We start from the raw sequence: 22,048 nt of genomic DNA on the forward strand, positions 1-22,048 counted from the left end.
ACACATTTACACAAACACTCCACGTTCCCAGCAGCTCTTGCAGAAGAAGGAAGCAGCCTGTAATCCCCGTAAGCAAGCTGAAAAGGAAAAGAGAAGGAAGGAGATTTCCTTCTCCACACAGCAAGCCCACTAATGAGGCTGGGTGAGGCAGGCTGCCTCAGGCTGGGTGAAGGCAGTGGATTGCCCATCTGCTATCTCTACAGGTCTGCCACTTTGACCAGCCTGCCGCCTCCGGACCGACCCTCATGATGGTCTGCTACCTCATGCCTTTTTCCTCCTCCTCCTCCTCCTCTAAACCAGCTAGAAAGGAGCTGCTGTAGCTCAGCACTCTCCTCTTCTCCTCAGTGCCCTTCCTTCCATGCCTTTCCCTGGCCTCTGGCTTTTCAAACGTCAAAGTGGGAACAAAGTATTAGTAGTAGGAGGATGTGAAGAGTGATGGTGGCAGCTTGCACAGCAGGGTAAGATAAGGTGAGGGAAAATGTAGTAATGCCACCTGATTGGGTGGGAGGGAAGGAAGGGAGGACTGATAGGATAGAGGTGGGTATATAGGAAAGGCTGCTGGGACGAGTGATAGGGAAGTCCTATCAGGGTGGGCAGGGTTGCCAACTCTGGCTGAAGCAATTCCTAGAGGTTCTTTCCCCCAATATTTGCCCATAATGTCAACCCATTAAAATCTCCTGGATTGCTTTCCGTGGTCACCTGGAGATTGATGCTGTTTCCAGGAGACTCTGGGCAAGGGCTGCTGTGCTGGGGTGGGGAAGTGAGATGGGAGGGACCACGACCAGTATGGGAGGGTGGGGAAGGAGGATCTACTGGTGTGATGGAAAGTGCTGTGCACTTTGTGCACTGCTAAAAATATGTGTGAGAGAAGAATGCACCACCTCAGGCAGCAGCTGGGTGGGCCCTGCTCCTCCACACACACACATTTTGCTTCCAGAAGTGCTGCTACTAGGGGGTGGCATCACCAAAACTCTTCCTTGCAGTCAAATCACCCCAGACCGGGCTAACCAGAGCATTCAGTGGAAGAATCCTCGTTGTCCCTTCAGCCACCCAGCATTTCTCCTACTGAGACCTGTTACCGTTCTGCCCAAGATAGTGGTGCACTGAGTAACCTTGAATTCCTACATTTGTATAAGGGAGTGTAAGTGCTGACCTTGCCCCTGCCAATTCGCCAAGGCCTCAGACCAGAGGGAAGGGGAGGATTAGTGGGCCTTCTGCATTGTTTCCTGCATGAGCCCGCAGATACTGCAGGGCATACCCCTCTGGCCTGCACAATTGGTCACTCGCTTCCTGTCTTGCTGTACTCACACAACTAGTCTTGGTGGTGCTGGATCCTCTGGTGCAGAGGAGTCAGTCACTGTTTCACAAACCATTGCTGGCCTGCTGAGGAGACTGGGTGAGGCGGCCATCTCAGGCAGTAGATTGATGCAGGCGGCGGGTAAGAGGGTAAGAGTGAAGAAAGGGGGAACATCTGGAGTGGGGCAGAGGGGAGGCAGGGGCAAGAGTTAAACATTCTTGTGCACCATGGTGGGAGGAGGAAAGAGAAAAGCCAGGATGGGGAGAGAAGATTGGTGGAAAGGGGCTAGGCCAGGGCTGAACAACTTCAACCCTCCTGCAGATGCTGGCCTACAACTCCCATAATTCTTGACGATTGGTCACTGTGGCTGGGGAGGATGAAGGGAGTTGCAGTCCCCAAACAGCTGGAGGGCTGAAGTTGTGAAGCCCTGGAGTAGAGTGAAGCACTGGGTGGGTGAGGAGACCTGTCAGCATGAAGGGAGGGAAGAGCAGCACACTCCATGCACCACTGGGAAGATGAGGGAGGAGGAAGAGCCAGAGGTGTGGGCAGTGGTTCGCCGTCCCACCTTAGATGCTGGCAGGGCTTAAATCAGCCATGTTGGTCTTTGGGCTGGAAGAACAGGTGGTTCTTCCAATGCAGAGAGTGCAAAAGCTTTTCTGTCTCATAGGAGGACTTCACTTCTTGTCCATGAACAAAAATTCCTTGCACGTCTTGCAATGCTGGGAACGAGTGCTGTTAAAGAACTTGCTGTGAAAAGGGAAACTGTCTCTGAAGTCTTGAGGTATGGAGAGTGTCCTTTAGGTGGCAACAGGATAAAATGCAGGAGTGTCTGCCTACGCAGATCAGATGACAGAGATGATCGTTCCACATCCAGACACCTGAACTAAGCAACTTTTTCTTTGACGGATTGAACAGCTCCCTTCCTGCCCCCTTGCCACCATATATAACATAGTGAAAGGACGATCTGTCATCCTTTTTTCTGATGTGTTTCATATACATATTTAATATATTTTGCTGTTCGGCGATATATTAGACTGTATTACTTAGCCATAAAAATCTCCAGGAGACGTGCTCGTCACTGGTTTGGAAAATTACATTAGCAATATATATTCCATCTGTGTAGCGACTTGGCCCATTACAAATTTATGCCCTTAATAAATTTTGTTCTTGAAATGGAGTTGGTTTCATAGGGGAGGTTCATGCAGAATTGGGGTGGGGGGAGAGGGGTACTCTGAACAATAAACCAATAAATATTAAGCATCCCTCTCAAATTTGCTAATAAAACAAATTGATTACACATTTGCCATCTTAATTCTCGATCGGCGCAGGCACTAATTGCTTTCATGAAGAGCAACAAAACTTTCCCTTTTTTCCTTTTTTCAATTTTCAGGCTCTTCACCCCCATTTTAAATTAGTTCATTAAGAACATACATCTATTATTTATTGGTTTAATTTCCAAATATTGCCATGATACCAGGCCTAACGTGAGATTCTCAGGTCTGCACAGAAACGTGCTAACGATTTCATTAAGAGGACTAATTAATTAAAGATGAAGGGAAGCTGGTTCTCTCTTAACAGGGGAGAGGAGGGGTCAGGGAGAGGCAGCATCAAAGAAATCTCTTAATTGTGTGACATATTAAACTCCAAAAGGTTTCACCTTTTGCCCAGTTACATACCATTTCCAAGTTTTCAGTACTAAAAGCAGGCAGTGAAGAATCTGCAATTAGCAGTTGACATGAAGGGTATAACATGCCTAGGGATGCCACCCAAGGATACACTAGAGGCTTAAACTGGTTTAACAGCCCCCCCCCCCTTTCCAGGCAATTATAGTGCTTTGAGATTGAGGACCTAGAACAGAATTCTCAACACTTCCCTAAACTACACTCCACAGGATTCTTTGGGGAAAGCCATGGCAAGGGGGCATCAAAATGGTATACATTTGTAATAGAGATATCAGGCCTCTGCAAGTGATAGACTCCAGGTAGTTTGGTTTTTAGGATCAGAGAAGCTGAAGCTTGGTTCATATGGGCCAGAAGCAGGAGCGTTGTTCAAAACCTGGCAGGCCTCAAGAGCCACGGCTGTAATCAAGATCTAGGCACCTGGGCATCTCTCAGACTGAGGAGCAAGCATTGCAACCAGGCTTTGATAGGGATTGGCTCTTATGGTCAGCTGACTGGAAGCTTAAGCAGGTTGGTACTGCTGCTTCCATGGTACCTTTGAAGCACAATACTCCGCCTCTCGGGATTGCTGTGGAAACAGAGTGGTGGTGCAGGAAGCAGCTGGTAGTGCTGAAGTCTGACCATGGAAAGCTCCACTTTGGGATCCCCCTCTGACACCTTACAATCGATAGGGCCCACGTGAAGATTAAAACCTGCAGAGACAACACCCCTCTGCACCAGATACTGAGGGATTGGGCAAGATGTAAGGCGCTAATTGGGCATGGAATGGTAAAAATGTCAGAAGGATATGAATCATTACAACTGCAAAAATATCATGACTATGCAGATATAAAAAGCTTGTTGATGTCCGCGTTAAGTCAGTAAGATTCCACGGTGTGTGATGACCCTATGAAAGTTTCATCAAATGCATGGCAGATTCTAGTATGGCTGTCTGAATGCAGAAGGCATTGGATTCCTTATTTTCTTCATCCTAACCTAAAAACATCTGTGCTAAATAGGTTTTCCATTCCCAGAACAGGGAAGTGAAACAGAGATTCAAACATGTGTCGGAGGATAACCAGTGAGTATAACAGACATAATCTATAGTGAGTGTTCTATTTAAGTGATGGGCTGTAATTCTTTTGGTATTTTATTTTTTACTGGATTTCATTAAATTATCCAGGCTGGCATCCTGACTATGAAGCACACGTGCATTCTGCGGCATTCTGGACTAAAGCAGCATAGGTGCTTGCATGGAGGGCACAGTTTAAGCCAATCTCCCCTCCCCTATGAAGTACTATGTGCTGCCCTAAGCCTTGTCCCTGAGGGTTACACAGCCTTCAGGGACATATTTTAGGGTGACACAGAACACTTCAGAGGGAAGATTCGTGAAAATCACCCCCCATACAAGTGCCTGCACTGCTTTAGTTGAGAACGCAGTATGAGCCTCGCCACCCACCTCACCTTTGCTTGCCTCACCTCAAGCTTCCTGCCTCACCTTGCCTCATGCCTCGCTCACTTTGTGTCACTTCCAGCCTCGCCTAACCTCTGATGAGGCTGGAGGTGAGGCATGGAGGGAGGCTGGAGGTGAGGTGATGCAGAAGGCTTGGTCTGAGCCAGGGGCGGGGGGAGCAGCAGTGTCAGCACTCAGCAGCCATGCCTGGCTGGTAAGCTCTTCTAACTACTTCTTTCACTACCCTCCTGGCTGCCCTATAGAGGATCCCCCCACCCCTTTACTTGTAAAGTGGAATCCCCACCGGATTCCTCTTTACAAATATAGCCCCTTGATCTGCCAGACTGGTTCGGTGAAAAAGATTGGACCAGCTGGTCGGTTTGGGGACCACTGGTTCAGTTCTAATCCGGTCCAAATTTGAACCGAGCCACAATTTTAGGTTCGTGCACACCACAGTCTTCAGAGCAGTGGGGAAAGAAGCCATATCTAATTCTCCTTCTCAACTGCTAAGCTAATCAGGCAACCTTGTGTCTGTCCCCAAAAGCAAATTGATTTTTTTTAAAAAGTTTTTTCTTCCATTCCTTAAAACAAACTGTCTTTTTCAGAGAAGGCATGACTCTACCTCCCCTGCTAAGAGACACTAATTTCTGGTGCTAAGCTGGTAACTGCTGGTGATTGATTTGCAAAAAGGTACGGATTAACTTTTCATTTGAAAATGAAGCATGAGAATTATTCGGAGAACATTCTAAGAATACTTGGAAGTACAGTAGGATATTCTTGGGATTTCCTACCTCACATATTTGCCATGAGAATCATTCAAGAATACTTTGTGGCATATTTGTCCCAAGTCTAACTTTGGTATTATTTCCCACCCTCATCCAATGTGCCACACTTTGAGAAATCCTACAGTTTCTTCTCACCACAACCAGATGTTACTGTGGGGAACCTGGGCTTACAATAATAAATGATGAATAAAGTCTAATATCATCTTGGAACTCGTTATTTCAAAATATTGTGAAGGTTGACTGTCTCTGCATGCATGCACGCACGCACACAAACACAAACACACCTCTCAAGCCTGTGCATAATATGTTAGTTTAGGCATAATTGCCATATTCCATATTGGGTAATACCAGTGACATAGTGATGTAATATACTTTTTCGATTATGATACCATTGAAATTTTAGCAGCTGTCAATCTGTGCATGATTTTTTTCTAAATCTAAATCTTCTACACAATCATTACCATGTAAATAATTCCAAAGAACACAGGAACACAGGAAGCTGCCTTATACCGAGTCAGACCATTGGTCCATCTAGCTCAGTATTGTCTACACAGACTGGCAGTGGCTTCTACAAGGCTACAGGCAGGAATCTCTCTCAGCCCTATCTTGGAGATGCCAGGGAGGCAACTTGGGACCTTCTACATGCAAGCAGGCAGATGTTCTTCTCAGGTGGCCCCATCCCCTGAGGGGAATATCTTACAGTGCTCACACATGTAGTCTCCCATTCATATGCAAACAGGGGGGATGCTGCTTAGCAAAGGGGACAACTCATACTTCTACCACAGGACCAGCAATCCTTGATTTTGATGTTGTCTTCTGCCTTTCATTTCACAGTGTCACTTACCTTTGATAGTTTTTGCAAGTTGCCAAATGCTGTTTATCCACTCCCTAGTTGTAAGCAATTCTGAGCTGTTCCATTTGCGGAGGGGACAATGTTATTGTTTTTTCATCCATCAGTAAATATCCGATAAAGGAAAAATGTGATTTTGAAATGAAATGATTTTTTTAAAAAACCCTAAAAATAAGGGGTTGGTTGGTTTGTTTCCATTAGTGTAATTCACTGCATGGTGACCACAACCACCACCACAATGTGCATTGATGCAACTCATGATATGGTTGTCTCACATGTTGAGATGTACTAACACAGCGGATCCCCGTGACAAGCGTAACAAAGGAAGCAGCTCTTGGTGGAATTTGAGTGCCTGCTGCCTTGGACCAATCCAGCACTGGCCAGTTAGAAGATGGCTTGGATAGGGTGTCAATCCCATAGGGTGTCAATCCCAGTGATAGGGTGTTAATCCCAGGGTGTCAATCCTACCCTAAGGATAGGGTGTCAATCCCATAGGGTGTCAATCCCAGTGATAGGGTGTCAATCCCAGGGTGTCAATAGGGTGTCAATCCTACCCTAAGGATAGAGTGTCAATCCCATAGGGTGTCAATCCCAGTGATAGGGTATCAATCCCATGGTGTCAATAGGGTGTCAATCCTACCCTAAGGATAGGGTGTCAATCCCAGTGCCACTGGAGTGGGATGGAGTAGCATGCTATCTAGCTGTGTAACAACAAGAAGTGACTGAGGAATCTGAGCCCAAGCAGAAATGACTATTTTGTTGTAGCTATCAGCACGGGCTGAGGGGGGGGGGGCAGTTGCCGCCCCCCCCCTCCCGATTGAGCCAGTTTCCATTGAATTCAATGGAGCATTCTCCCAGGGAGGGCAGAATTGGATTGCTGGCTTTGGCTTTGCCCCCCACCCCAAAAGTCCTGCAGACACCCATGGCTGTCGGGAACAATCGTGTGGTTCTCATGTTACCACCACTGAAGCAGTGTGGCTGCACTGTTCTCTTTTCATGTTGCTGTGGTAGTGTTGAAATTTGCAGTGCTCATGTGAAAGGGGTTCCCCTAGTGCACATACCCACCTGTTTCTATGAGGGCAGAAGGCAAGAACTGGGCAGCTTGAGATGTCGGTAGCAAAGGAAAGAGAAGCTGGATGTTTTCATAGCTGTCCAGGAAGATGGAGCCTTGGGAGTAGTGGGGAGAGGGAAAGGGAGGCAGGGAGAGAAAGAGAAAGATGTCAAGGGCATGCTGTTTCCTTCTCAGGGGACTGATGTTACTTCAGCACTGTTTGGGTGCTTGCCTCCTCCCTTGCTCACTTTGGGTCTTTGTAAACAGAAGGGTGGGATCTAACCCTCATTTTCTGTCTCTAGTATCCTCTCCTCACAAGGAAACTGACATGGTAAAATGTTGCCCCTCTCTGGGATTCCCTCACCCTCAGAGGCGTATCTAGGGAAAATAGCGCCTAGGGCAAACACTGAAATTGCGCCCCCTGAAATTGCGCCCACTTTCCTGCTCTGAACCTGGATGCTAGGAACCTTTCCAGGGAGGATCCCCAAGAAGCCCTGTCAGAGATACTCCCCCCCCCTTTTAATTTATTCTTGGGGTGGGCAGGTGATTTGAAGCTTTAATCTTTCACATTTCAGATAAAAGATAAATCTGGGGGGGACTCTTTTTTTTAATCCCAGCATATCACAAAATGAGCAATGAATAAAACTTTAACTGGTGAAGGGAGAGGGTTTATTTATGAGTTTCAGCTGAAATTTGCTCGGCAAGAGCCCAGAGGGGGAAATTGGCACCGCATACAGATGAGTTGCTGGCCCAGCTTGATGGAGAGACAGGGCTATAAATTGTAACTGCCAGACCCTTCCCTTCCTCTCCTCTCCTCCCCTTCCCGTTCCTACATTTATTTTATTTTATTTTAGGCTTTATTTTATTTACATCACTCCTATTGATTCTCCAAGGAAATTAAGGTTCCCGGAGTCTCCGAGTAACTCAAGGCTATCGTTTTCCATTTGGGGATTTTAAACATCCCCAAAGGGGGGATGCTGATAAATCCACACCTTTGTACAGCAATATAAGCATTTTCCAGAGATTTCTGTGTTTGCTGTTCATTCTCTCGGAGCCGTTAGCATTTGAGATTTAGAAAACATACCAGCTAGAGGAGGGGAAATTTCCTCAACCATCACAGTTGTTGCCCTTGTTCTGAGTCTGGAGGTGGGGATAATACAGTGCTTTGTGTTCCCCCTTTCTAAGCAGTAGCTTTTAAAGACAATTTTTCTTTTGAGGAAAGCACACTGGAGACTTATGTTGTCTTCATAACCATCTCTTTATTCACAAGAGTACAAGCTGAGCTGGCAGTTCAGGGGTAAAGAAGCAAGCACACAGGCAGAACTGGTCCTAAAGTATCATCACTCTGAAATCAAATGGAAGCTTCTCAAGAATTCTGAGAGACAAAAACAGAATTAATTTCATTAATTTTGTACTGTTCAGACTAATTGGTACCACTACAGATTAAATTTTTTCTCTTTTGTAAACTGTTTTGAGATGTTTTTGTTGATGATAATTAACAACTATTATTATTATTATTATTATTATTATTATTATTATTATTATTACTACTACTACTACTACTACCCCTGCTAACTGGGCAAAGAGGCACCTTTTAACGTGGTGATTCTCTTTATTTAGCGGGAGGAGAGTAACTGGCCCTATACACCCCCAGCACAGGACCTCCAGTGACTGTTGCTGGTGTCTAAATAATGTTTCTTTTTAGATTGTGAGCCCTTTGGGGACAGGGACCCACCTTATCTTTCTAATTAATTCTCTTAGCCAGCCAGCATGGAGATGTGTTGTGGCAAGGCAATGCCGGCAAAGGAGGCACCTGATTGGCTGAGCTCTGTTTGGCCGGCGGAGGTGCCTGATTGGCTGGGCGTTGGCCCGCCTGATGTAAGGAGGGGCCGTCTCGGCTGCAGCCTGGGCTGGGAGGCGGGGAAAGACTGGCCCTGGCCTGGTGCCAGAGGGGTTGAGTGGGACATGAGTGCCCAGGATTTGGAACTCTTGTGACAGGCTGCGAGAGTTCCGAAATGAGGACTGAGGAGGAAAGGGGGAAGAAAGTGCCAGCAGTGGCTGCCGGCCAGCCGGCAGGTTGAGGAGGAGGGAGAGAAAGGTGGTGGCGGGGAGGGGGAGAGAAAGGCAGCGGGGGGTGGCGGGAGAGAAAGGCGGCAGCGGGAAGCAGGCAGGGGAAAGAAAGGCGGCGGCAGGCAGCAGGCAGGGGAGAGAAAGGCGGCGGCGGGCAGCGGGCGGGCGAGAGAAAGGCGGCGGCGGGCAGCGGGCGGGCGAGAGAAAGGCGGCGGCGGGCAGCGGGCGGGCTAGAGAAAGGCGGCGGCGGGCAGCGGGCCGGAGAGAGAAAGGTGGTGGTGGGCGGCAGGCCGGAGAGAGAAAGGCGGCGGCGGGCTGGAGAAAGAAAGGCGGCGGCGGGCGGCGGGCCGGAGAGAGAAAGGCAGCGGCGGGCAGCGGGCTGGAGAGAGAAAGGCGGCGGCGGGCAGCGGGCAAAGAACACACACAAAGAAATATAAATTCCTGACACAAAGCCTGACTAAACACTTTTTTCCTAGACTAAATTCCCAAAGCCAAAGCTCTGGCTTCTGTTCCCTTGAACTCACCAAACTCCTGATGAGAACCAAGCCTCCTGCATTCCTGTCTTACAAGAATCTACAGTCATCCTGCTGCAGCAAACTCCACTGCTGCATGTCCTCCTCCACAATCCCAGCACAGACTTCTTTTCTTCTTCCCAGAAATCCCAGCAACAGCTCTCAGATCCCACCTACCTGGTGTACTGATTGATTGAGCCCTGGAGTTCACCAGCCTATCAGTCAAGAGAAAGGTTCACTTCCTGTTAACTCTTTAGATGGTGGCGGAGACTGGTCACTACAGCCCATTCTCTAGGACACAACTGAGAAGAGTCAATGAAGACAGAAAGAGAATTAATTATGATTCAGAGTAGAAAAACCAAGTCCTGGACAGTGAGTTTCTAGTTCATCATTACTGTTCTATAATATTCATGAATTGCATATTTTCAGTATTGTTGGGATCCCTTTTGAATTTAATTTTTAATTTTAGGTTGGACTAATTTTCAGCCCACGGCCCCTACCTTTTGAAACAGAGCAAGCATGGAATTTATCTATCCTTATTCACCAATCCTATGCATATTTTAGATGAAGTGCCTGTAGTCTACCTATTGCAGGCTCCAGTCCAGGAGTCTATCCCTGAAGTTCTTGTGTCCCTTACCTAGTAGCCTGCTCAGTAGAGGCCCAGGTGTTGCTGGTGTCAGCCCAGCAAACACAGGCCTGCCTACTGCAGTGTTCAAGCATAAGGTATAAACCACCGGACTCTTAGAATTTGGCTCAGCAGCAAAAGGTGGTTCTAGTAGAGGGAGGGAGGGAGGGAGAGAGGGTGGAACTTCTCCTCACTAAAAGCTAAAATCTCCTTCTTCTAGGGCAAGGAAGAGATAGAGGCAGCAGGACTTGCTAAAGCAGGAGCGGGGAAGCCTCAGTAAAGGCTTGGGTCTCTAGCTTCCCTGGGAAGATACTGCAGTGAAGTTCAGAGACTTTTCATCTATTAACTGGGCAAAGAGGCATCTTTTAAAGTTGCGGTTCCCTTATATTTAGCAGGGGGAGAGCAACTACCCTTATCCTGTCCCAGTGCAGCATCCTTCCGGTGGCTGTTGCTGGTGTCTACCTTGTGTTTCTTTTTAGACTGTGAGCCCCTTGAGGACAGGGACTCAAAGTAAATACTTGCCTATTCATATAGGCCAATGGTTTTTACCAGTCCCTGTTTCTTCTTCTTCTTCTTCAATGCTTACGCATTAATGAAAGTTTGGTGTGTATACACATGTGAACAGTAGTATTTCTAACGTGCCAAGGGTGGAGACATAACTAGAGTTGTTCTTGCTTTTGCTGAATGGCTGGCTGATGTGTGTTTTGGGGTAGGTTGAGGTGGTTTTTTGTTCTTGGTGCAGCTTAGCTGGCTGAACGGATTGTGTTATAAAAACTCAGGGTTGCTGATTGTCTTCATAAGTGAAGGGGAACATAAGAACATAAGAACAGCCCTGCTGGATCAGGCCCAAGGCCCATCTAGTCCAGCATCCTGTTTCACACAGTGGCCCACCAGATGCCGCTGGAAGCCTACCGGGAGGAGTTGAGAGCATGCCCTCCCTCCTGCTGTTACTCCCCTGCAACTGGGACTCAGAGGCATCTTGCCTTTGAGGCTGGAGGTGGCCTATAGCCCTCCAACTAGTAGCCGATGGTAGACCTCTCCTCCATGATGTTATCCAAACCCCTCTTAAAACCATCCAGGTTGATGGCTGTCACCACATCTTGTGGCAGAGAATTCCACAAGTGGATTATGCGTTGTGTGAAAAATTACTTCCGTTTCTTGGTCCTAAATTTCTTGGCAATTTCCTGGGTAGTCCATTTCCTGAGATGACCCCTGGTTCTAGTGTTACAGGACGGGGGGGGGGGGGATTCTTCCTATCCACTTTCTCCACACCATGCATGATTTTATACACCTCCATCATGTCTTGACTTTTTTCTAAACTAAACAGCCCCAGGTGTTGTAGCCTTGCCTCATAAGGAAGGTGCTCTAAGCCCCCTGATCAGCTTGGTTGCCCTCTTCTGCACCTTTTCCAGTTCCAGAAGGAAGGTGTCTCCTTCTCCCCATTCCTGTTCCTTTCAAAGAGAGATACTTTTTTTAAAAAGCAACCGATATATTTATTATTTATTTATTATTTTTATTATTTACATTTATATCCCGCTCTTCCTCTAAGGAGCCCAGAACGGTGTACTACATACTTGTGTTTCTCCTTACAACAACCCTGTGAAGTAGGTTAGGCTGAAAGAGAAGTGACTGGCCCAGAGTCACCCAGCTAGTATCATGGCTGAATGGGGATTTGAACTCGGGTCTCCCCGGTCCTAGTCCAGCACTCTAACCACTACACCACGCTGGCTCCTGCTATTTTATTTTATTTTTTTAATTTTATTTTAACAAAATACATTTAATTCCGGCATGGGTGTCTGCAAGATTTTTTTCAGGGAAGGTGTCAAAAGTTGCAATCCTGTATCCACTTACCTGGGAGTAAGCCCCATTGAATTCAATGAGTCTGGCTCAAGATGGAGGGGGGCTGCCCCCCTTGCCCCACTTCAGACACACATGAATTCCTGCTATTCTGCTTTCTCTTTTTCTTGGTTCCCGCACCTGGTTGGACTGAATTCAGTGCGGGTTACTTCTGAGTAAATATATATGCAGGACCATATGGTTTTCTTATATTTGCACATTGTAAATTTGTCAGGAAATGTGTAACAATATATTATACACAAAATAAATCATTACAATGGGGGGGGTTGCATCACAGATTGGTTTTAGCATTGCTATCTGCACAGTTTGCAAGAAAAAAATCCTGATGTCTTGATTACTTTTAAGGCAATGTCTTGAAGACAAAGAGAGAGATCCATAACTGAATTCCATATGTTTCTATAACTTTTAATTTGATTAATAACTAATTATGAGACTTCTTTTTAAAAATCAAGTGTACATATGACTGCGACAAACTCAGATTGAATGTGATAGTTTATACCTTTCTTGTCTGCCCATTAAATAAGCAGAGATAAAAATCCACCTGAAAAATTTGCAACCTTTATCATGTCCTGACCACCCTGAGCCACCTCACCTTAAAAACACCTCTGGGGTCCCTGTCCAGAAGACAATCAGGCAGCCAACAGTTCCAGCCTTTGACGGGCATATGAAGCTGCCTGTAGCTAGCATATGAGATGTAAGTGGCGTGTTCAGAACTTGTACCATCTATTAGGTTTCTCATTTATTCCACTTTTGGAACTCAGCGATACACGGGCCTGAGGTTGCAGTCAATTCTCACTGTACGGAGCTGATTGAGACGTGACACAGATATGGTTTGAATTTGTTATGATCTAAAGCATGTTGCTCTTCAGTAGCAACCAATTCTACCTAGGCTTTAACCTTCAGTTTAGTTTCCTCCAGAGACCTCCTTGGAGAAAGACGTGAGAAGGAAATTACAATGGGAGCCAGATGCCGTGAGCAAACAAATGATTCTCTCCCCACCCCCCGCCCCATGCACACGGCCCTGTCTTCTCTTTTCTCCTCTCCTATTCCCATTTCCTTCTCCCTGTGTTGCCGCCACTGATCTATGCTAATCAGACCTCTTTGATCACGAGCTGCCTCTGTCTGGGCATCGAGCGGATTGTCACTTCCAATCTACTCCGAGTTTCAAAGGAACCTTCTGTGCTGCCACTGGGAAGGATGGAGGAGGCGGGTGAGGTGGAGGGACCTTCTTTGTAATGAGAATCTTTCCTTGTGCTATGCATGTGGCCCAAATGGGTCTTCAAGTCCACCATGCTCATGAATCTAAGCATGGATACCTTGGCTGACATATTGCGCAGCTCTCTATAAAGATGGGGATCTTTCATTTGAAACCCTGAAAAGCTGCTGCCAGTGATTGTAGACAGTAGTGAGCTAGACGGATTATTCATTTATTCATTCATTCGATTTCTATACCGCCCTTCCAAAAAATGGCTCAGGGCAGTTTACATAGAGACATAATAAATGAATAAGATGGATCTCACTGTATGCTCTGACTCAGAACAAGGCTGCTTCCTATGTAACTCATGACTGAACAGCTAGCAGTGCCCGGCACAGGCATGGGCCATGGACATAATTGGCCCACACTGGTGCTACCTAGGGTTGCCAGCAGTCCCTAGGTAGCATCTGGGATTGTTGGCTACCCTAACACAAACATTAACAGCCATTAACAAAAACATTATGAGAGGAGAGCTGGTCTTGTGGTAGCAAGTGTAGCTTGTCCCCTTAGCTAAGCAGGATCCACCCTGGTTGCATATGAAAGGGAGACTAGATGTGTGAGCACTCTAAGAGATTCCCCTCAGGGGATGAAGCCGCTCTGGAAAGAACAGAAGGTTCCAAGTTCCCTCCCTGGCGGCATCTCCAAGATAGGGCTGAGAGAGACTCCTGCCTGCAACCTTGGAGAATTGTCTGTGTAGACAATACCGAGCAAGATGGACCTATGGTCTGACTCAGTATATGGCAGCTTCCTATGTTCCTATTAACAGCCATCAATGACTGGCGAATTTAGCATAATCCAGATATCAGGATCATGAAAATCATGCAAGCGATGACAACTTGACAGGGTTCATATGTGAAACCTGCTTTTACTGTCTAACAACGCTTCTCATTCTCGAAAACAAAATGACATCACACCCAGTCTGGCTTACCATGGTTATATCAATAAACAGAGCAGAAGCAATCTAAGTTGTAGCCTATACCGTAATTGAAGTTGAAAGTGGTAAAAACACCGACAGCATACAGGCTCACAATTACTCCTGCATACTCCCTGCCTTGTGTCCCTTATTCAGGTCGTAGTGGGATGTTGGCAGCCCTGGTGCTACCAGAGGTGCCTCTGTACTGTGCTGACTCAGCTGTCTTCTGCCCCAACCATTGTAATACAACAACACCAGCCGACAAAGCATTGAGCCCCTGTCCTCTCCCTTGCTTGTTCCTGAGTGGCAACAGCTGCTTACTCGTCTACCTCTTCACAGCTGCCACTGAGCAAAGAGTGGTCTGGACTAGAACCTTTCTGCTTGAAGTAGTAGGTTCTTCTTCTTTTTTTTTTTTTTGCAAATAATTTTTTCACATTGCAAACTGCCCCCCTCCCCACACCCTACCAAGAATGTTCCCACTGGGAGGGGATTAAAAAATCCAGCATGCCCCCCTGTGGCCTGAAGTGGTACCATCTAGGATTCTACCTCTTTATTCTGCTGTAGATTCTTTCCAAGGAGCAATCTGCTTGTCTGAGCTGCAACGGAACATTTCCTCCACATCCGACAGGCCCGAGCAACTGTATTGAGCTGGCTGGTTTGTTTGTTTTTAAATGTCCTCTGGCACTCCAAAGGAATGCGATCAACTGAGCAAAGCAACTAGGCAGAAGACCTCCCCTTCCCCCCTACACACATTGTGCTGCAAGACAGTGCCTCAGGAGACACCTTGTGCAGGAGTAGCCTCAGAACACATGTACACAGGGCAGATCACTAAGCACTGTTTGCCACAGTGGTTAGGAAATACCTCCGTGTCCCTTTGAGGGCTTGTGAGTGTCATGCCCTCTCGCCTGAGGGCACAGAGGCACAGAATTTAATGACTGGTCAGAAAAATGTCATGTCTGCTCCATGGCACAGCAGACCTTCATGCCCACCCTGGACAGCACAAGTCGTCATTTTAAATATTTTAAATATCATAGTCGTCATTTTAAATATTTATACAGTGCTTTTACTAAGGCCTAGTTTGCACTGAGAGGCGTGAGAGGCCACTTCTAGGGTTGCCCAGTGTGACTAAATATTTCAGTGTTTCCGCCCAGTATTTTTTCCAACAAAGTTTGCAATAATCAACCAATCAATCATCTTTATTACGGTCAAAGACCAGCACAGGATATAGTACATATACAATGAACTAAAGCTCATTAAAATTAATATAAACTAGATAGATACACCTAAAATGCTGTACATCCATGGCTATAATTAACCTATAAAATAACTATAATTATTATCATTATGGTTATAATTATATTATGATTATGATTAGTGAAATACAACTCTTAAAACTGTGGGGTAATTAGTAAAATAAGATACAGCAGGCTAAGCCTAGAAGCTGTAGAGAGATTAACAGAGTAGAGATAAAACAGGAGTAAGTATACAACTATCTTTAAAAGTAGAGCATATACAATGAAATAAAAGTCATTAAAATTATTAAAAACCAGATAGATATACCGAAAAAGCTGTGAATCCAAGGCTATAATTAGCCTATATAATTATGATCCCTGTGGTTATGTTTATAGTGAACTACAACTGTAAAAAGTGTGGGGTAACTAATAAAATAGGATACTGCAGGCTAAGCCTAGAAGCTGTAGGGAGATTAATAGAGTATGGCTAAAACAGGAGTAAGTATACAACTATCTTTAAAAGTGGGGCATCTAAAAATATAAAATGGTTAAGATAACATATAAAAGCTACCTTGTGAGGTAGAGGAGCAAATCAAAATGATGCAATCAAGTAAAATGACCAATAGTTGAAAGTCTGCTGCAAGGGATATTAACTGGTGATCAGGACCCGGTGGATCTTGCACGGTGCCCCACAGAACCTGGCAGCATTGAACATGAAAGTCCGATTGTCATCTGAGAGCAGCATCTTGGTGTAGACTTGACTAGAGTGACCAGGGTATTTGAGAAGCAGGGGGCATATGAGCTTGTCACCACTGTCTTTATAAAAGGGGCATGAGAGGAGCACATGCTCTATGGTTTCCACCTCCCCAGAGTCACAAAGACAAAGCCTTTCCATGAGTGGAATCTTCTTGTATTTCCGGAGGGAAGGGCATGACACCGGGCAAGGGTGAATGCCCTTCTATGGCTTGATATTTCCAATTGTGCCAGCTATGCAGAGAGGGAGACGGTAAATCTACAACTATCCGGGGCCAGGAAGCCTGGCACTTTACTTAAATCTGCCTGGCATTCCATGTCCTCTGCTTGATTGCTGTTTTCGCCTTGTCCCAGCCCATAGCCAACAGAAGGGACAGGGAGAAGCCCAGATGCGCCACTTTGTTGAAGACAGCCTGTTTCCATGAGGACTGAAAGTTGTCCTGCAGAGTTAGCAGGGCCAGGCCCTGTGGACAAATGGCTAGTTTGAGCCAATGGTTGAGAACTGTCATCTAAACCTTAGCCTCCGCTTTTATCATGCCAATTTCCAGCCATAGAGTGGCATTGGAGACACAGCAAGGCACTTGTAAGGCCCCTCTCAAGAATTTAGATTGAACACATTCCAGATTGGATGGAGATCCTGGGTGGGTGCCATATAATAATTGTGCCAGTGACTTGGCTTCATATAGTTTGAGCGCTGCAGGTACATAATAGCTGCTTTGAGAACGAAGGAACCTCAAGATGGCAGTGGAGCTCCTCTGTGCCACTAGGGCAACATGTTCACAATGGGCTCTTCTTCAGCCAGAGGCATGAAGGACCACCCCCAGGTATGTAAAGCAGGCAACCTGATCAATTCTGTGTCCATCAATATTCCAATGGTCGGTCTTCTAGCGGAGGCCATAACCTTGGTTTATGGCCTTGGTTATGGCCTTGGTTTTTTGGTAGTTTATTACAAGTTGTTCTCTCTTGTAGTGCTCTGATAGTGTTGCCATCGCCCTTCTGAGGCCTAACAGTGTCCTCGATAGGATAGCAGCATCGTCTGCATAGAGTAAAATGGAGATGGCTCTTCCGGAAAACTTGGGACGGTGGAAGTCAGAGTTATTGAGGCAGCTCACCATGGCATTGATATAGAAGTTGAACAATAGTGGGGCCAGGATACATCCTTGTATAACTCCCTTCTGGGTTGATACAGGGTTCGTAAGGTGTCCTTGGGGGCTACATCTCACCTTGAGTGATGTGTCTGTGAAGGGCATGGATCAGATAAAGCAGGCGTTGATCAATTGAGGAGCATTCAAGCTTTTCCCATAGCTTAACTTGTCAAGTGCAGCCTTAAGGTCTATAAAGGCAGCAGAGAGGGAGGTAGATTTGTTAGAAGAGGACCTTTCAATGAGATGCTGGAGCACCAGGAATTGATCAGTTGTAGATCTGCCTTCCCTAAAGCCCACTTGTTTGTCTGTCAGCCTCTGTTCTTGCTCTAGCCAGTCCTTGAATGTATGTGCCTGGCATACAGCTTGCTGATGGTGTTGAGCAGGCTAGTGGGCCTATAATTGGCAGGGTCATCCCTTTGCCCTTTTTTGAATATGGCGAGGATGATCGCCCAACCCCAGTCCCTGGGGATGCAGCCCTGGCAGTCAATATGGGTAAATAACTAAGCCAGGACTGGGGCCCGCCACTCCAGGTTACTTTTTATAAGATCTATAGGGATGAGGTCTTCTCCTGGGACCTTTCCCGCTTTAGATTGTGAGACAAGGGACTCAACCTCCGCCACAGTGACCAGTGGCCAGCTGGGCAAGTCTTTTATATCCTCTGGAGAGGGACCAAAGTTTGCCGTTACGTCCTCGTATAGGCTCTGAAGGTGCAGTTCTCAGGTTGCTGGAGGGATGTGGGAATCTATTGGGGTTATGCCATTGTAGGAAGAGTTGGCCGTGATGCGCCAAAATGTGGAGGAGTCCTTATCTTTGGCTGCCTGGATAAGTCGTGACCAAGTGGCCCTCATGGCCTCTCTCATCTTGGTTGTCAATAGATGTTTATATTGTTTTTTGAGCTGTGAAAGATGTGAGAGGCCCTCTAAGGCATCTGCCCCAGTGCTAGCACTGTAGGAGAGGTAAGCGGATGTAAGGGCTTTCTTTGCTTCTATGCAAATCCTTACCGAACCAGGGTTTGGATGGATGCCTGGGTGGCTTTGAAGCATAGTCCACTTTCCTAACTAAATGCTGTTGGAGTTCATGTACTAACGCGTCATGCCTCTCCAAAGGGGCAAGATACGAATCCTTTGAAGTGAGGTCTCACTGGTAAGTCAGGAAGGGTTCTACTGCAAGCAATTCTTTTATTGTTTGATCAAGTGCCCATTTGGCATGTCATCTCCCCCGACCCTCTGATAAAATATTGGGAGTGTAGCAAGTCTCCAGGTGTAGCTGTTGGGCCAGGGGCGCCAGTTGGAGGAGGAGTGGGAAGTGGTCACTATCTACATGGGGCATGACTTCAAAGTTCACAACAAAGGGGAGCAGGTTACCGGTAACAGCAATATAGTTTATGGTGCTTGTTTTTGTACCAGATAGACATATAAATTCTCCTGGGTGATCACTTTCCGTTGAGCCATTTAGGATTTGAAGGTTAAGTCTGGCAGTTGTTTGTGCTAGGCAGAGCCCCGCAAAATTTGCTCTCTGATCCTTTGACAAGCGGGACAGGGGTAGGAGCTCAGATCCTGGGTGAGGGGTGGGTAGCTGACGTTGAGTAAATAGCAGTGGTCATCTGGTCCCATCCTAGCATTACAGTCACCTTCCATCCCCACCAGCACTTCAGGGTTGGCCAGCAGTAGATCATTTGTGTACTGCTCAAGCCCAGTCCATACAGAGCAAATTACAGGTTTCCGTTGCTGAGGTGGTAGAGATACATTAATTAACAGCAGCGAACTGGGACCAAAATGGATTGGCAAGGCCTTAGCATATTGTTTTAATGAGGTGAGGGGTGTCAGCATTACCTGTAGGGAGGTGGAGACAAGTATTGCCAAACCTCCTTTGAGCCTTCCACGCCCAGTCTCAGGTACCACCGCCAAAGAGAATGAGTGGAATTCATTGAGTGTAAGGTCGGCTGCTGTCCGATTATATCAAATTGTGAGATGAAGATGTTGCAGTCTGTGTCTCTGCAATGAACTCAGCCGGCAAGGTTCCATGATGTGAGCTTGATCCCATGCTGGTCTGGGGGATGTCACAAGGTCAGGGCAGTTTTGAGATTAGTGTGTTCATCAGCAGGTCCATTGGGGGGTTGCAGCTCATTCTGGGGTCTAGTGGGTAGAGAAGCCTCTGTTAGCACCCTTCCTGTTCTTCCAGGGGGCCCTGATGTGTCACTCTGGGAACCCGCTGACTCCTTCAATATCTGTCTGGTCTGCCTTCTCTGGGGCTCAACAGGGGGGCCATGTGAGCTCACTGTATCAGTTGGCTTGTCTAGCATGATCAGCATGCTATTGGGCTTAGAATGCCAGCAGTCCTGCTGGATCGTGAGTGTTTTGCCAGGATCATGCCCCTGCATTTGGCTGATCTCTGTGGGCTCCAGGAGACATTGCTGAGAGATGAGCCAGGGTGACTGATCCCTCTGCATGATCAGGCTGTCTGGAGCAATCAGTGCAATGAGATTGTCAAAGTGGGGATCGCTGGCATAAGGCAGTCCTAGACTGGGTGCTGGTGTGGCTCTGCTCCTCAGGGGAGAGGGACGTCATGCAGAGAGCCCAAGCTCCTTCTGAGCTGGAAAGATGGGGAGGGGTTGGGGCAGTGAGTTTTCTTTTGCGTCAGCCTGCATTCGATATGTCTCCTCTGCAAGTGGTAGAGTTAGCACATATGGGCCCTCTTTAGAGATAGGGACGTCCACATCTAGGAGGGCGGTGGCTGATGGTGAGGGTCCCATCCCCAGCACGAGCTGTCATACAGGAGGAATGGAGGGGCCAAAAGATTCAATCTCAAACTCATTATCTGAGGATATGAGATCATCAAAATGCACTGAAAGTTTTCTTTTGGGCTTTCTGGATGTATTTTTAGCCCCTTGGATCTCCATTTCACTCTCTGAGTCAGAGCTCAACACAGAAAGGGAGTCCTCTGTACAAGTTATGATCTCAGTTAGAGCCTTTGTATTATGCCGTGCTTCTGCTATTTTAATTTTTAATTCAGCAAGATCCTGGTAAATTGCCTTTATCTTGGGACTTGGTGTAGAAGGGTTAACTTGAGGTGAGCTTAAAAGACTGGGAGCTTTGACCAGGACAGGGGATTTATTGAAGCTTCTTCTAGAGCAGAGTGGTCTAACCCCCACATCCATAAACCAAGGCAATAAAAACTTAGATGATCAGTCAGCCTCGAGAGGAGTGAGGGGCTAGCAGCTGTTTTAAAAGTGAGAAAAAGTCTTTTGTAGCCAGCTCTAGAGGGAAGGTAGTGAAAATCTTTCAGTTCTATGGTGTCAAGTTGCATCATTAAAAGCTCCGATAACTAAGCCGGTATGCATTTCCTGTTTGCCCAAAGTAAGGAGCCCCTCCCAGGCAGCTCAATGAGGACTTGGTGTGGTTGCAGGACTCTATGATAACTTTGTCTGATGCCAGTATCTGGTTGACGTGGCATATATTGAACCCACACAATGGGGGCGGGGACAGGCTGGAGATTACAGTCTGTGTGTCAGCATTGCCCCGGTCTAAATTGTTCTAAGTCAAGCCTGAGTTTGTCCAACTTAGTAGAGATTTCATTCAGTTTAGATGTCATTGTAATTAAAGTCTGGGCTGTCAAAAGGCATGAATCACCAAGATAGTGAGTGAGGAGTTCCTGGGGGCCCCTTTTCTCCATTCCAGGGGTGTCTCCGGTCTGGTCGTTTTGCTGGATCGGAGGTATTTGGATTTATCTGTGGCTCCCCTGTGCCGTCCTTGTTGGGTTGTGTGGGGCGGGGTGCTTTCTGATTTATCGGTGGCCAGGGCTATAAATCTGTTCGTAGTATGTGGGATGGTACTCACGGTTTCCCTTTGCTTCGTTGGTGAAAGGAAGAGATCAAGTTTAAGCTGTTTTCCCCTCCTCTTTCTTCCAGATTGAGTTTGGACACCGTTTTCAGTCTCAGGGCTTTCTTTGTTATCCCTGCTTCATTTTTTCCCTTTTGAGGGCATGATGGATCGAGGGAGAGATGCCCTTGGAGGGAATTTTGTAGGGAGCCTTGTTAGGTAGCTGCTAGCTGATCGCCATCTTGGCTCCTCCCCAAAGTTTGCAATATTGAGCCATTAAAATCTCCAGGATTGCTTTCAGTCATTCTTGGAGATTGATGTGGATCCCCTAGACTTCAGGACAAGCTTGAAAGACTGACAACCCTACTTCAGATGGCAGGCTAGGGCTATGGGTCACAAGGCTGACATACTCTTGTGCAGTATGCCAGCCAACGTGTTCAATGAGGCCTACTCCCAGGTCAATATGTGTAGCATTGTAGCTTAAGTTCATGTTTTGGGATTGCAGGGGGAGGATTTGAGGAAGGTAACAGCACTTGCTGTTGCCTATTGGTACTGACAGAAACCCATTTAATCCTCAAGCATATTTTCAAAGCTGGACCAGTTAATTTGTTTGAACGCCAATGCCCTGTTCAAACATTATGCTCACTGCATGTATACAGCGTACGGACATATATATCTGTACACACATACAATTATTCACACATTACATTCAAAGCATATACCTGTACCCAGGTTCACTTTTTAAACAAACGCATGCACAACTCTTCACACAAC

The 22,048-nt window shown here is 46.6% G+C and overlaps 1 long non-coding RNA gene across 2 annotated transcripts in view; it reads right to left on the minus strand.

The window, feature by feature from the left end:
* Window positions 1-7,127: 7,127 nt before the first annotated feature.
* Window positions 7,128-22,048, minus strand: part of LOC128347091 (uncharacterized) — a 57,422-nt gene continuing 42,501 nt past the window's right edge. The window contains exons 2-3 of one of the 2 annotated variants that reach the window (XR_008317384.1): window positions 9,854-9,978; window positions 7,128-7,210 (exon numbers count right to left, since the gene is read on the minus strand). This is a non-coding gene — a long non-coding RNA (uncharacterized LOC128347091). Of the gene's footprint in view, window positions 7,211-8,335; window positions 8,470-9,853; window positions 9,979-22,048 lie in introns of those variants that run through there. The other variant, XR_008317385.1, reaches the window with a different exon arrangement.

This window comes from Hemicordylus capensis, chromosome 2 (assembly GCF_027244095.1).
Source record: "Hemicordylus capensis ecotype Gifberg chromosome 2, rHemCap1.1.pri, whole genome shotgun sequence".
NCBI lineage: Eukaryota > Metazoa > Chordata > Lepidosauria > Squamata > Cordylidae > Hemicordylus > Hemicordylus capensis.